Genomic DNA, 16,134 nt, shown 5'->3' with positions numbered 1-16,134 from the left:
GACAAACACACACACAGTGTTAGAACCCCACACACACGCCTTTTCACAGTTAGTTAACAGTGGGATGGCATTAAACAACATGGTCTATTCCTCAGTGAATGGATGGGCTAGTGCACACAGACACACACACACACACACACACACACACAGACACACAGCAGTGTTCATTTTGGCGCTCTTTTTTTAGATTAGGTCTAGTCTTAGTCATTTTGACTAAAATATCATTAAGTCACATTTTTGAAACTTGAATAATGATTTAACATGATTCAAAATGACGAAAACAGTGGGCCATTTTTGCCAACCAAATGCCCTTTCATTTTAGTCAAATTTTAGTCACACCCCATTTTTATTGCCTCATTAACCTATAGTAAATCACAGACTTCCACGTGCACAAACATACATAGCCTTGTCCTAAAAAACATATTTTACGTCATAACATCCTATCGCATGATTCTCTTCCCAACAGCCAAATTGGCAGAAGAACACATTACCCTGCAGCAGATTAAAAATCACACCCCTTGACTGGGCTTCAGACAAACATTTCCCCCTGGTGGCAGTGGTGCCGCTAACTTTTTCAGTAGGTGGCACCAGCCCGTGATTTGGTCGCACCAACTTTTTTTGGGGGTGTCACGCAATAGAAAAAAATAGTAGTCACATTTATAAAGTCATTCACAGTGCTTTAGACTGTGTAATAGACTACTGAGATGGTAGGCTATTCAAGAAATAGGTTTTCATCAAACATGTCTATGCAGGAATGCATGATTCAAGATATTTTCCAGTGATTGTGGGTCGACAATAGGCTATTGTTGATATATTTTACTGTTAAAATAGGGCTCCAGAATTTTCAGAATGTTGTTGTTCAATAGTGATGAATGTGCTTACATCTTTATGTGCACTAACATCATAGGCTAATTTATTAGGAGCTAGATAGCTATCATAACATGTAATACACACTGCTAGTAGTCATGTATTAATCTAACAGTTAATTGAATGTCCTGCTACCTTATGCACTCGCAATGGCCGATGCGCAATTACGCATTTTGCACGCTTCGTATCTTAAACCCATATCAAATATCTTAGTTGTAAAATAGTTGCTATTGAGCTCAATATTAAGAGATGACAAAGAAAAATTATACCCACTGAATGCTGAGAACAGGAGTAGTTGCTTCCAAATATGTATATCCCGCAATTGGATTTTGAAATGTTATACAATCAGAAGCCTTTTTTCTTCCTCCTGGAGCACACATCAAGTGGCTCGCTCATCACAGCAGCAGGCCCCAGCGAAACAGGCCCAGGAGCTTGGCAGACACTTTCATAACAGGAATCATGATAATGCGCTTTACTGTTTGAGGGCTGAAGGAACATACTGTAGGTCAGTGCTGCTTCTAGTGGTGTCCCTCAGGTCAGTTTCCTTGGGCCGTTACTCTTATCTATTTTTACAAATTATTTGCCACTATTATTTGTCTTACACAAAGCCAAAATGACTATGTATGCGGATGATTCCACACTCTACATGTCAGCAAAGCCAGTGAGCTCACTGAAATTCTAAATAAAGAGTATTTTTTTTATTTAACCTTTATTTAACTAGGCAAGTCAGTTAAAAACAAATTCTTATTTACAATGCCGGCCTACCCCAGCCAAACCCTAACCCGGACAATGCTTGGTCAATTGTGTGGCGCCTTATGGAACTCCCAATCATGGCCGGTTTTGATACAGCCTGGAAACGAACCAGGATCTTAGACAGGAATACATCTAGAACTAAAAGCATTGTATTTGGTTCAAAACATTCTCTAAGACCTAAACCTCAACTGGAGTTGTGTACAAAGGGTGTGACCATTGAGCAAGTTGAGGAAGCTAAACTCCTAGGTATAACATTGGATGGTCAATTATCATGGTCAAGTCATATTGACAAAGTTGTTGTGAAATGCCACTCCGACATTGCTTGTCCTAATATTTATATATTTCTTAATTCCATTCTTTAGTTTTAGATTTGTGTATATTATTGTGAATTGTTAGATACTACTGCACTGTTGGAGCTAGGAACACAAGCATTTCACTACACCCGCAATAACATCTGCTAAATATGTGCATGCGACCAATACAATTTCATTTGATTTGAAGATGAGGGGGTTTGTTATAAAAATGTTGTTCCGTTTTTCATACATAAAATTAACTTCACTAGTTGTTACGGCTCTGGTCTTGTCCCATCTTGATTAATATGGTCAAGTGCAGCAAAGAAAGGCCTAGCAAAGCTGCAGGTGGCTCAAACAGAGCAGCACTCCTTGCCCTTAACTGCACATATTGAACTAACATCAACAACATGCATGCCAGTCTTTTCTGGTTGAGGGTTGATGAGAGATGAACTGCTTCTCTTTTAGTTTTCATGAGAAGTATTACTGTGATGAAAATTACATCTTGTGTGCATAATCAAATAACATTCAGCACCAACACCCATACAGTACATACCCCATAAGGCATGCCACCAGGGGTCTCTTCAACAGTCCCCGAGTCCAAAACAAATTCACAGCAACGCACAGTATTATAGAGAGCCATTACCGCATGGATCTCCCTTCCATCTCCAATTACTCAAGCAAACACCAAAATTACCTTTAAAAAACTGATTTAACCACATCTGATGGAACAGCGGGGACTGCGAGGGGACACATAGACAAACACACAGACACACTCTAAAGCACACAATGTTTTTGTTATGTTTTGTATCCTTTTTTTGTTTACATTTGTGTGATTGTCCTTGTCTATCAGAACATCAGTATTTGTTACTTGTCATGCTTTGTGGTTTTTGTGGACCCCAGTAAAAGTACCTGATGCTTTTGCAAAAACTAATGGGGCATAACATTTTCACAATTTCATATATTCTTGTTTGCGAATTATGTGTAGTAAGGCATTTCTGCAATTTCTATAGCAATATAGAGTGGGAAAGTGGCCATGCTTTTTGACCCTTAATAGACACTGCACTAAATAAAATCGAATTGCAAATATTTATCTTGTCTAGTACCAGAGTCTATGCAGACCGGTGCGCCATAGCCAATCAGAGCTACAGTAGGCCTTTATGCAACTAAGCCACTTGCCACATGGGCCTTCCATCTTCACTTTGAACTGGACTGTGTGTTTACAGGCAGTAGCAACAGCGCGACTTTAGATCATTAGAACACATTCACCAAAAGCCACAAAATACACCTGAATGGATTTCTGCAAATATGTAAATCCCAAAGGAGTCCTTCACAGCCCCCAAACAAATATTAAAAGGTAGGCTCGCTCGCCCTCAGTTATGCACATCAACAACAACAAGATCAACAACTAATGCTAGCCAGAGCAAGACAAATCTAATGAGGGAACATTAGATAAACCCTCTTAGATAAACCCTCTCAAACCTTTTATGCTAGTTGGCTGTATTAATTGCACTGATAAACGCTGGGTAATAGTAGCCTGCTCGTCCTTCTGCAGCTTGCCTGACAATGCATGCTTGTCCCAACCCATGTTTTGACAACTGAATGGGAACTGCCTGCCTGCCTGCTCATTTGATCAATGCCAAGTACATTTGATTGACAACTAAGGGTGCGTTTATAAATTGCCTTCAGTGTGTCAGAGTGAGCTCTGGGTCTTTCTTAAATTCAAAGTGTTTTGCTCTCGAAGCGTTCAGCGCGCACACTGGACGGTCTGGCCGAGGAGTAGTGTTGATCAGAGCGTTTCTCACAACAGCAGTCAAGCACCCAAGCTAACCGGCTGAAGTTGGCTAGCTTGCTAGCTACTTCCCGACACAAATGAGAGAACACCTCACTCTGACCATTTTACTTGCCCTAGCAGAGCTGGTTAGGCTGTTTACATATTATCTAGAGCGTTGGTGACTGTTACTCATATTCAGCAGGTGTTGCGCGTTCGTAAATTCATCAGTTATTCTGCGCTCTCAGATGAGAGTGCTCTGAAATCGGAGTAGATAGCCTGAGTGAATTTACGAAATCAAGAGATATGCTGACTAGATAACAGTTATTCAACTTCAGCATAGCTAGCTAGCTAACCAAATGACACCTGCTTCTCTAGCTAGCTGTAGCCACCAAAAAAACGATTTGAGGGGAAGAAGTCGGTCACGCACCCACTCTTCCAAAGACATGACATCCTCCTAGCAGCTAGTTAACATTAGGCTCTTTGTTTTTAGCTTGCTACATAAATAGCTACATAAACCGATACACTAGCCTATTAGCCACGTTATGAATGACTTGTGATCATTGCCCTTGCTAGTTTGATTGTATTGACATTCCCAGCCTTAGTTACATTTGTCAGTTTTTGTCCAAATTATTGAGACATTGATACTAAAATTGTACATTCCAAATGGTTGGAGGCAGCAAACAATGTACCAGGACAGCTGTGATTTACAACCTGAAAGCAATATTTTTTGGACCAAGAAATGTATTGGTGAATTATATTAATCATCCATTGAACTGCATCCATCTATTCTGCCAACAATGCCTTACTGCATGTCATGGAATTTTGAGTCAAATAGAACCAATTGTTGTTTTACTTTATAAAGTTGGTTTAAAGCATAAACTAATGGTTTTGGTTGTCTGTTTGTTTCATATCAACAAAGTAGTTAAAATGCTGCCAGTTCCACTTTCATTTCCTGAATTCTTCACATTGTGCCATGGGGTGGAGAAAAATGTGCAGTTTATAATTTGTTTTTGTGCATTTCTACACATTTTACCATGAGTGGAAAGAAACGTTTACTGTCTAAAGCAGATTTCCTGCAGTTCTACACATTTTTCCATGATTTATGCCATGTTCATATGATGTCTGACTGAGAGTGACAAAAAAGGCCGGTCGGTAATTTGGGGATGATTACTGCAAGGTTTAGATAGCTGGCTAGACTAATTTGCCTAGCAATCTGAAAAATGTTAGCTGAAATGGGCTAATTGAGTGACTGTCATTGACTGACATAACAAGTAGAAAACTGCTGATGCGCTACCACATTTCGAAATTGCGCCTTGTGTATTCTACTTTTCAAACTCCCCCCAAAATATATATGCATAGCCTGCGTATATGTAGGTAGCGTAGTCTGCATATAAGACAGAGGCAGCACTGCTGTAGGTCGAGGGAACATATGGCCCTGGGAATATAGGGCTGAGGGAACATATGCCCCTGGGAACATAGGGAACATAGGGCTGAGGGAACATATGCCCCTGGGAACATAGGGCTGAGGGACGATAGGGAACATAAGGGTTGAGGGAACATATGGAACATAGGGCTGAGAGAATATAGGTTGTGGGAACATCGGGCCCTGGGAACATAGGGCCGAGTGAACATAGGGCTGAGAGAACATAGGGCCAAGGGAACGTAGGTTGTGGGAACACCGGGCCCTGGGAACATAGCACTGAGGGAACATAGGGCTGAGAGAACATAGGGCTGGGGGAATATAGGTTGAAGGAACATAGGGCTGAGGGAACATAGGCTGAGAGAACATAGGGCTGGGGGAATATAGGTTGAAGGAACATAGGGCTGAGGGAACATAGGGCTGAGAGAACATAGGGCTGGGGGAATATAGGTTGAAGGTACATAGGGCTGAGGGAACATAGGGCTGGGGGAATATAGGTTGAAGGTACATAGGGCTGAGGGAACATAGGGCTGGGGGAATATAGGTTGAAGGTACATAGGGCTGAGGGAACATAGGGCTGGGGGAATATAGGTTGAAGGAACATAGGGCTGAGGGAGCATAAGCTGGACCCTGAGGTGACCATGTAGGCTTAATGAATGTTCATCACACACTGACTCTACCAAATAAAAATGTAACTCGTACAGCCAAGTCAAAATGGTTGCAGTCTGGAACCCTGCCTCTTGACATATTGTAGCTATATTGTAGGCCTAAACAAAGTTCTGTCATAAATAGTGTTCTGATAGGTTGCAGCAAGTTAACAAGCTAGCATTATCAATCTGTTATTACCTGAGTGTATATTGGAATGATGTGCTTTCAGATGTCTCTTGAGGTTGCTAGTATGTTTCCCCATCAACTTGTGGGTGCAAACGCTGTCTTCTCCCATGGAAACGTTGCATTCGGTCTTGTTTTAATCGACATGATAAGGAAAGTGGCTCCAAACGTCGCCCCTTTTTCTACTGGAAGCTTGTACCACCGGGAGAGTAGCCATGGTGTGTACCTTATTTGCATCAATGATTTGTTGCCGCTAGATTGGAGAATTGCCGGCAGAGAAGTGACTCGTGAATAACCTGGCATTGGAATTTATTTTCCACCGCATTGCAACATTGCAATGAGAAAGCCTTACAATTCTTCTAATGTCATGCATGCTTTTGATTGGACCAAACAAATAACACTGCAAAGCTCTCAATTACTCCAAAAACTCTTGTCCAGACCACTTACTAGTCAGATTTTTGGCACAGAGATAATTTAGTCAACCGAAACTGGGTCTATTTAATCAATAATCGTTTCGTCAATTGCCACAGAAAAATGGGTGTTTCGTTGACAAAATGAACACTGACACACACTTGGGCAGAGGAACCCTCCCTTGGCTGCGTTAGCACACTTGGTAGTGACTCAGAGAGATGTACTAGAAGCTTATTAGCTCAGGCGCTGAAGGAGTAGGAGAGGGAGGGAGGGTGAGAGAAAGAGGGGTGGCAGGGGCAGGCTTTCTTTGGGTGAATTTTGACATCAGTCTTCAACTCAATTATCCTGGCAGTCACAGTTTTTTCTAAAAGGGTTAAAGAGGTGGAGGATTCGAATCATGGATCACAGAAAATAGAAAATATCACCATTAACAACATAATGATGGTAAAACAGAGAGCCCTTATGCCTGTTCTCAAGGCATGTACCATCCTCTCCCCCTCCATCTATTGTCTTTAAGCACAAATGAATGTGTGTTTATTTCTGACTCACTCTCAGAACACAAGTTTCATGTCAGTGTTGGTGGGCGCTCTAAACCGATACTGAATCATGACGGTAACGGCTGAAACGCCGAATAAAGAAGTAGGAGAAGGTAGAGAGGCATGCAGGTTGACGTGCCTGTCAGTTCCCAGCTGTTACGAAGCCTGTGTGCTCAGGTGTGTCTGTCAGTAAAAACAGAGCGAGGTTACGTGGCTCTAACTTTAACTGGCTCCATCCATCCTTTCATAGGTCTGTCATTTAATGAGATCACATTGCTCATCAAGGTTCATTTGCTGTGCAGAGGAAACAGATTTAATTAGCATACCACTGAAAAGGCACGCGACTCTGCTTCTGCTTCTGAAATAATGACACATTTACATCGAACTATCAATTTCTAATTAGTCTGTTGGGTTTATATAAAGTGGAAAGTTCAGCTAATGACAAACAAATGTGTAGCCAATTACACATTCTCCAACAAGCAAAGTATTTGTTGCGACTTTTCTTTTTAGGGTTGGTTTGTTTTTCAGTTTTTTCCCTCCTGAGGATGTATCTATAGCAGTACAACTGGAGCCCTGTGTAGGGCTGGGAGGAGTCTGGCAGGAAGTGAATGCTCTTCCTTGTCTCCGAATGGCCCCACAGTCGCACCTTCAGCCAGTTTGAGTAAGTGGGGGCAGTGGCACTGGACTCTGTATGGGGCAGATGGCAAGAGGATAATGGAGGTTCCGCAGAGTAGGCTGACTCAACACATACCAATCGGTCAACTGAATTAATTTAGTATGGATGGATAGCACATTATATCAGGATTGTTGCTCTATTGTCTCACAAACAACAACTACAAAAATATAGAATGATGAACTGAACATTGACTGTGAGACACTTGTGTGACAGACTTATAGTTACAATTGAAAAATTACTGAATTTGTCGTAGCCTACAGTCGGAGACAGACTGGCCATAGGGTAGTTCTGCCCAATACCAGATGGGCTGGTCCATCTTTAGCAAGTCTGTCCCTGCTTCTCTGCATTCTGCCACTGTTTATTCTATAACCTCCACAAGTAACTTATTCGTACGGAAACATAATTTACAGACAGAGGACATCGGAAATATTGAACATATTACAGACAGAAAGACAGACACCCTCTGGAAATAGGTGAATGCATCCATTCCCTGCAACCCTATCAAATCTAGCAGAAGTTTTGTAATGTTATATTTACCTGACCCTGACCTTTTCATAGACAGCATTGTAAATCCACATCAATATTTATCAGAACATAATGAAGTAGAAAAATGTTTCATATGCCAGTAGATGATTTATGCTTTTCCACTGGCTTTTTCTTTAATTGGCCAACACGCGTGTTAGTGTCAGACTCACTCTGATGGATGGATGCATACACAACTTTGGGGCTGTCACACCCACCACACGTTCGATATCACACTCGGCATCTGTTTTTCTCTCTCTCTCTCTCTCTGTGTCGACACACTCCTTTCTCTCTCTTTAGTCATCTCTCTCTTTCCCTCTCCCTCATCTGTATGTATGGCATTGTCTCTTTAGTCATATCTCTCTCTCTCTTTTTCTCTTTCTCTCTCCTCTCTCTCTGTTTCTCTTTCTTCCTCTGGCTGAGCAACATGTGGCAGGTGGTGAGAGAGAGAGAGAAAAATCACAAAGCCTCTTTCCCCCAAGCCTGCTTGTAGCTGGGAAAAACATCAATTATCTCAATTGAGATGAATGTTGCCGTGTACCCAGTAGACTTTTGTACTCTGTGGTTTTCTTTGTTTTGTGTATACATTCTGCCATATGTAATTATAGCCTGCATCCCCACCAGAAAAGTGTCTTCTCTTTCTAATTTTGACTTCACATTGTAAGTTATGACAGCAATCCTATACTGATAAGCTATTGTTTTTGTCAGTTACAAATGTGGTGAAAAAAATCGACCACGTGCATAGATATTGATCTTTCACAAAAGGTGGTTGCATTGTTTTTGGAAAAATACCCAGGACTTCCAGAAATCCCGGGTTGGAGGATTCACAGTATCTGGAAAAAATTAGCAGGAAATCCAGAATCCTTTTGTGATCATTTTTGCATTTTTACAATTTTAATGTAGCGTTGCAAAGTTTTGTAACTCTACATTAAACCCAGACCTGTTGTACTGTAGAACTCCCAGTCTATAGCTGTTAACTTTATCATTGTGGCTCAAATCTGTCTGTGTAGCTGCTACTTGGTAGGCAGCAGTGGCATGGCTTAGTTGGCAACTGAGAAGTTTTGACCCGCATCGAGCCAGCGCCACATGTTAATGCACATGTAATCCACATCCCAGTGAACCAGGATGATCTCTGTGACAGGGCCTGCCAACACAGCTGTTCAGATCACACAGCTCACACAGTGGGAGCTACGGGGCCGGGCCAAGCATACACACTTACACACTCTTCTGTTTCGGTCTCTATTTCTTTCTCTCTTTCTATCTTGCTCCATCTTTCTCTTTCTTTCTTTCTATTTCATAAAAAAACATATTTCTCACTCTCCATCACTCTCTCTCCATCTCTCTCTCTCCATCAATCTTTCTATCTCTTTCATCACTCTCTCCATCTCTCTCTCTCTCCATCACTTTCTCTCTCTCTCTCCATCACTCTCCATCTCGCATATCTTACATCTTTGAAACATATTCCATTCCTCTGTTTGCTATTCACAACATAGATACATCGTTAGTTCCACCTTTCAGCAGTCTGATAAGACACTGTAAGTAATTGTGCTAATGTTCATGAAATATTTATGGGTGTGTAGGGGTGAAGCACTTGTGTAGATGATGCTGCTCATTGGAGCACTTAAAAGTTTTGGATGCTTGGCTGAGCAGTAACTCATCATTTAACAGGTTTTTAAATGGGTTGCTACCTGCTTCTATTGATCCTTTGAGTACACGCCATAAGAGTCTGTGACGTGGAAAAAGGCCTGATTTACTATGGTTGATGAATGCAATGCTTCTTGGGAGTCAGATGAGGTCACTATATATTTCAATTAATGAGCAAATTGCAAAGCACTCAATCAAATAGAAAGACTAGTTTTGCATTATCACTGTCAACAATGAACTCATGGATATCTTTTTTTTGTCTCTGCATGCAGTTTGAAAGAAGTTGAAGGTAGTTTCATGAGCCACTGCTAACTACCGTTAGCACAATGACAGGATCCCTGTGGGAAAAGCTAATACATATACAGTACCAGTCAAAAGTTTGGACACACCTACCCATTCAAGGGTTTTTCTTAATTTTTTACTATTTTCAACATTGTACAATAATAGTGAAGACATCAAAACTAAGAAATAATACATATGGAATCATGTAGTAACCAAAAAAGTGTTAAACACATCAAAATATATTTTATATGTGAGATTCTTCAAAGTAGCCACCCTTTGCCTTGATGACAGCTTTGCGCACTCTGCTCAAAAAAATAAAGGGAACACTAAAATAACACATCCTAGATCTGAATGAATGAAATAATCTTATTAAATACTTTTATCTTTACATAGTTGAATGTGCTGACAACAAAATCACACAAAAATAATCTATGGAAATCCAATTTATCAACCCATGGAGGTCTGGATTTGGAGTCACACTCAAAATTAAAGTGGAAAACCACACTACACGCTGATCCAACTTTGATGTAATGTGCTTAAAACAAGTCAAAATGAGGCTCAGTAGTGTGTGTGGCCTCCACGTGCCTGTATGACCTCCCTACAACACCTGGGCATGCTCCTGATGAGGTGGCGGATGGTCTCCTGAGGGATCTCCTCCCAGACCTGGACTAAAGCATCCGCCAACTCCTGGACAGTCTGTGGTGCAACGTGGCGTTGGTGGATGGAGCGAGACATGATGTCCCAGATGTGCTCAATTGGATTCAGGTCTGGGGAATGGGCGGGCCAGTCCATAACATCAATGTCTTCCTCTTGCAGGAACTGCTGACACACTCCAGCCACATGAGGTCTAGCATTGTCTTGCATTAGGAGGAACCCAGGGCCAGCATATGGTCTCACAAGGGGTCTGAGGATCTCATCTCGGTACCTAATGGCAGTCAGGCTACCTCTGGCGAGCACATGGAGGGCTGTGCGGCCCCCCAAAGAAATGCCACCCCACACCATGACTGACCCACCGCCAAACCGGTCATGCTGGAGGATGTTGCAGGCAGCAGAATGTTCTCCACGGCGTCTCCAGACTGTCACGTCTTTCACATGTGCTCAGTGTGAACCTGCTTTCATCTGTGAAGAGCACAGGGCGCCAGTGGCGAATTTGCCAATCTTGGTGTTCTCTGGCAAATGCCCAACGTCCTGCACGGTGCTGGGCTGTAAGCACAACCCCCACCTGTGGATGTCGGGCCCTCATACCACCCTCATGGAGTCTGTTTCTGACCGTTTGAGCAGACACATGCACATTTGTGGCCTGCTGGAGGTCATTTTGCAGGGCTCTGGCAGTGCTCCTCCTGCTCCTCCTTGCACAAAGGCGGAGGTAGCGGTCCTGCTGCTGGGTTGTTGCCCTCCTACGGCCTCCTCCACGTCTCCTGATGTACTGGCCTGTCCTGGTAGCGCCTCCATGCTCTGGACACTACGCTGACAGACACAGCAAACCTTCTTGCCACAGCTCGCATTGATGTGCCATCCTGGATGAGCTGCACTACCTGAGCCACTTGTGTGGGTTGTAGACTCCGTCTCATGCTACCACTAGAGTGAAAGCACCGCCAGCATTCAAAAGTGACCAAAACATCAGCCAGGAAGCATAGGAACTGAGAAGTGGTCTGTGGTTACCACCTGCAGAACCACTCCTTTATTGGGGGTGTCTTGCTAATTGCCTATAATTTCCACTTGTTGTCTATTTCATTTGCACAACAGCATGTGAAATTTATTGTCAATCAGTGTTGCTTCCTAAGTGGACAGTTTGATTTCACAGAAGTGTGATTGACTTGGAGTTACATTGTGTTGTTTAAGTGTTCCCTTTATTTTTTTGAGCAGTATATATATATATATATATATTTGAATTATTTTTCCATGTGGGCAAGGTCAGTGTTTTCCCTATATTGATTTAACAGTGGCTAAGTTTGCTAGTATATATACATATATATATTTATATGATACATTTATATGATACATATATTTATATGATACATATATATATATATTTGGGTACATATATTGATACATATATGTACCCATGGGGCGGCAGGAAGCCTAGTGGTTAGAGTGTTGGACTAGTAACAGAAAGGTTGCACAATATATGTGTGTGTGTGTGTGTGTGTGTGTGTGTGTGTGTGTGTGTGTGTGTGTGTGTGTGTGTGTGTGTGTGTGTGTGTGTGTGTGTGTGTGTGTGTGTGTGTGTGTGTATATGTATATGTATATGTATATATGCTAGCAAACTTAGACACTGCTAAATCAATATAGGAAAAACACTGACCTTGCCCACAAAATACTTCAAATTATTATGGAATACTACAGTACTTACTATAGAAAACTGTAGTATACTGTAGAATACTGTACTACACACTGTAGTATCCCTCGATCATGTATGGTACTTACTATAGTTTTATCTGCAACAAAAAAAACACTGTAGTAAATACCACAGTAATGTCCGCAAAAACACTACACTTTTTCTAACTATAGTAAATACTACAGTATTTCATTTGCATATGCCCTGCCAATTCCTTTCCCCCATATCACAATTTGGGGAATCCATAAGTGAGAAAACAACATGCCAAGTATAGACTATATATTGTGTTCCCTACAGGTTTTAGAAAAGACCAGAAGGTCTGAACTATCCGTTCCATGTCCTACTTACCTACAGGTTACAGAAAATGTGCTCTTTTAGTATTTCTCCAGTAGGTTTCACAAAGGAGAAAGCCTGCACTTATATGTCAAAGATAATAAAACTAAAACACTATAGTAAATACTATAGTAATGTCCTCAAAAACACTACAGTAAATACTTCAGTATACTACAATCTGCAAAAAAAGTACATTAATTACTATAGTATATACTAGATTTTTCTTTTAATATAGTATTTCTATAAAGTTAACTGTAAATTCTACATTATACCATTATACTAAAGTATACTACAATAAATACTACAGTCTTCAGAAACACTACAGTGAATACTATAGTATTTATACCATATTATACTATAGCTTTTTTTCATGTGATTTATGTTTATTTGATATACTTCATTTAGGTTTTTCTATCTCAGAGAGATTACGCGCGCATCCTTCCGTCGTTCATTGACTTGTTGTCATTTGGTGTGAGTTAAGCTGGTCCATTACCGTCAGATGATATCCCCTAAACGTTTTCCTTGCTTTCATTCTTTACATCTTTCCCAGTGTAATCTAGATATGGTTCGCAAACATTCAGAGATAAGCCTCGCTTTACTATAAAACAGACAGCTTTATTGTTTGCATTAGACTTGAAATGTAAATGGGATTTCACTGTTCAAACCGTTATCAAACTGGGATATGGTGATAACACTAAATATGCATTAGGATGCGTACGAACAGGGTGATGATAACCTATAGCGACGTTAATAGACCGCCTGGAATCTTGATTGAAATCTCCTGGTTGCTCAATCAATCAACATTGCTGCTTCTGCTCTCCGATGCCCCGTCTTGGTGTCTATACATAGAAAGCTGCATACTGTTGAAGGCGTCACATCTGTACAAGGTGTTGTTCATATTTTAACTAATGTCCTCTACTCTCTTTTTGTTTTTCTCTCAATGCTGCCTTGCCAATCTCCTTGCTCAGGTATGTTTCTTACTATTCACATTCGTCTGTCTGTCTCCGTCCGTCCGTCCGTGTCTGTCTGTGTTATGAACTGTAATAGAGTGGGTGTTTGTCTGGTGTGTGCGAATGCTGTTCTAGCCAGTTTCAGTGCTCCTGGGTTTAGTGGAGATGAGTAAAGCTGTGTCACGTGGGCCCTTTGGTGCTGCTGATATTGCTCCTGCTGTGGGGCTTAGCAAGGCCAGAGCCCTGGTGACACACACACACACACACACACGCACAAATAAACACACACATACAGACTTATGACACCCCGACCGAGAGCTCCAATAATGGACCTGGTCTCAACTGAACACATTTAGTCTGTGACACATGTCACATAGCTAGGTCAACTGTATGTACAATCGGAAGAAATATAAATCATTCAATGCTGCACTCAAAATATTCATTTCAATATACCAATAAAAAGCAGTCATTATGTAGTTGTGAATTAACCTACAAAACAGAATACCCACATCATTTGTTAGGGGCCATTTATTTAGTACCATTATTATGGCATAATTATGCCAATGAAATGTGAGGATGATGAAGATATTGATGGAAACAGCTATTTAAGGCATGTTATTGTTAGCAGTTTTTAGCCTTTTGAAATAAAGTAACAACAATGGTGCTATAGCCTTTACACTATAATTGAATAAAAAAGAGAATGAACTCCTTTTGAAGTTTAATACCAATGTCCCTTAAATGCCCTTTTTGGTAAAGCTGTCATTTCAACTGGTGTCATGCATTGTACTGTAATATTATTTCCCAACGTACCATAATAGAAAACGCAACCCGGGGTCACAATCAAATTCTAATGTTGACAAACGCTTGGAGACTTTCAGCAAGCAAGCTTTTATTTCCCAAATAATCCTTTAAAAAAAGTATCCTGAGTGTTTTATTTTTCTATTATTTTTGCACCGTTTTCATAATGTAGTCGGCAGGTTACACTTTGGAAAATATCTTAATTAAAATGGGCGCCTGGAGCGCTGTGTGCAAGCTGTAGTACCTACCTACATCACAGGCGGCAAGCACCAGATACAGATCATTGGCTACTGAGGTCAAGTCATGTGATTAAGAAAAAAAATGAACATTTTCAGTGTGGCGCGACACCCGTTATGAGTTTGCAGTAGGGTGTCAGGCTGGCTAGACAGATGGGAGCGAGGAGCTACCAACTGTACTACTCTACTGTAATGTTGTCCACACTTTTACTTTGTGGTTGGAATTAGAATTATCTTTATTGTAACAATCTAAAGAGGGTTTCACAGGAGCTGGAGGGTTAAAAGTGGAGATTTACTTGGTAAAAGTGTGTTGTAGACAGTAAAGAAGTAGTGAAAGAAGTAGTGAAGTGTCGTCTTTCAGTGAAGATCCATTCGTAATGAGGAAAGCAACTACTTTATTGTTAAAACCAACACATTTCAGCCCGTAGCCTTAAACAAGATCCATCTGTAAGACAGGAGACGTCATAGTTGTGTCCTTGTGTTTTAGATTGAATAGCACAACGGTTACATCTGTCTGAGAGGAACATCCATTGCCTGGGCCTGATGTGCTTCTGATCGATGTCCTCTCTTCGATGTTTAATGCCATTTCTTTAGTTGGCATTTACCACCGAAGACATTGATATATATATAGTAAATTTGATAAAGTGAGGCCCTGCATGGGGAAATATATCTCTGATCTCTTCAACCAAAATCAACACTGACCTCTGTCAACGGTAAATGACATAGGATAACTGTTGTTTGGTACCTTTTAGATATACAGTACCAGTCAAACGTTTGGACACACCTACTCATTCCAGGGTTTTTCATTATTTTTACTATTGTCTACATTGTAGAATAATAGTGAAGACATCAACGCTATGAAATAACACATGGAATCATTTAGTAACCAAAAAATTGTTAAACAAATCAAAATATATTTTAGATTCTTCAAAGTATGTAGCCACCCGTTGCCTTGATGACAGCTTTGCACAATCTTGGCATTCTCTCAACCAGCTTCATAAGGTAGTCACCTGGAATGCATATCAATTAACAGGTGTGCCTTGTTAAAAGTTAATTTGTGGAATTTCTTTCTTTCTTAATGCGTTTGAGCCAATCAGTTGTGTTGTGACAAGGTAGGGGTGGTATACAGAAGATAGCCCTATTTGGTAAAAGACCAAGTCCATATTATGGCAAGAAGAGCTCAAATAAGCAAAGGAAAATTACAGTCCATCGTTACTTTAAGACATGAAGATCAGTCAATCCAGAAAATTTCAAGAACTTTGGAAGTTTCTTCAAGTGCAGTTGCAAAAACCATCAATTGGTATGATGAAACTGTCTCTCATGAGGAATGCCACAGGAAAGGAAGACCCAGAGTTACCTCTGCTGCAGAGGATAAGTTCATTAGAGTTACCAGCCTCAGAAATTGCAGCCCAAATAAATGGTTCACAGAGTTCAAGTAACAGACATATCTCAATATCAACTGTTCAGAGTAGA

At 40.9% G+C, this 16,134-nt stretch overlaps 1 protein-coding gene and 1 non-coding gene across 2 annotated transcripts in view; both read left to right on the top strand.

Annotated features, from left to right (window-relative positions):
• adarb2 (adenosine deaminase RNA specific B2 (inactive)) overlaps positions 1–16,134 on the top strand; it is a 201,809-nt gene that overhangs the window by 86,906 nt on the left and 98,769 nt on the right. The gene's annotated exons all lie outside the window — the stretch shown is intronic.
• Positions 12,707–12,759, top strand: LOC123729060 (U7 small nuclear RNA). Its single transcript, XR_006760843.1, has one exon. It is a non-coding gene; the product is annotated as a U7 small nuclear RNA (small nuclear RNA).

This window comes from Salmo salar, chromosome 19, assembly GCF_965601325.2.
Source record: "Salmo salar chromosome 19, fSalSal1, whole genome shotgun sequence".
In the NCBI taxonomy this organism is placed as follows: domain Eukaryota; kingdom Metazoa; phylum Chordata; class Actinopteri; order Salmoniformes; family Salmonidae; genus Salmo; species Salmo salar.
This window is presented reverse-complemented; position numbering and strand designations above follow the sequence as displayed.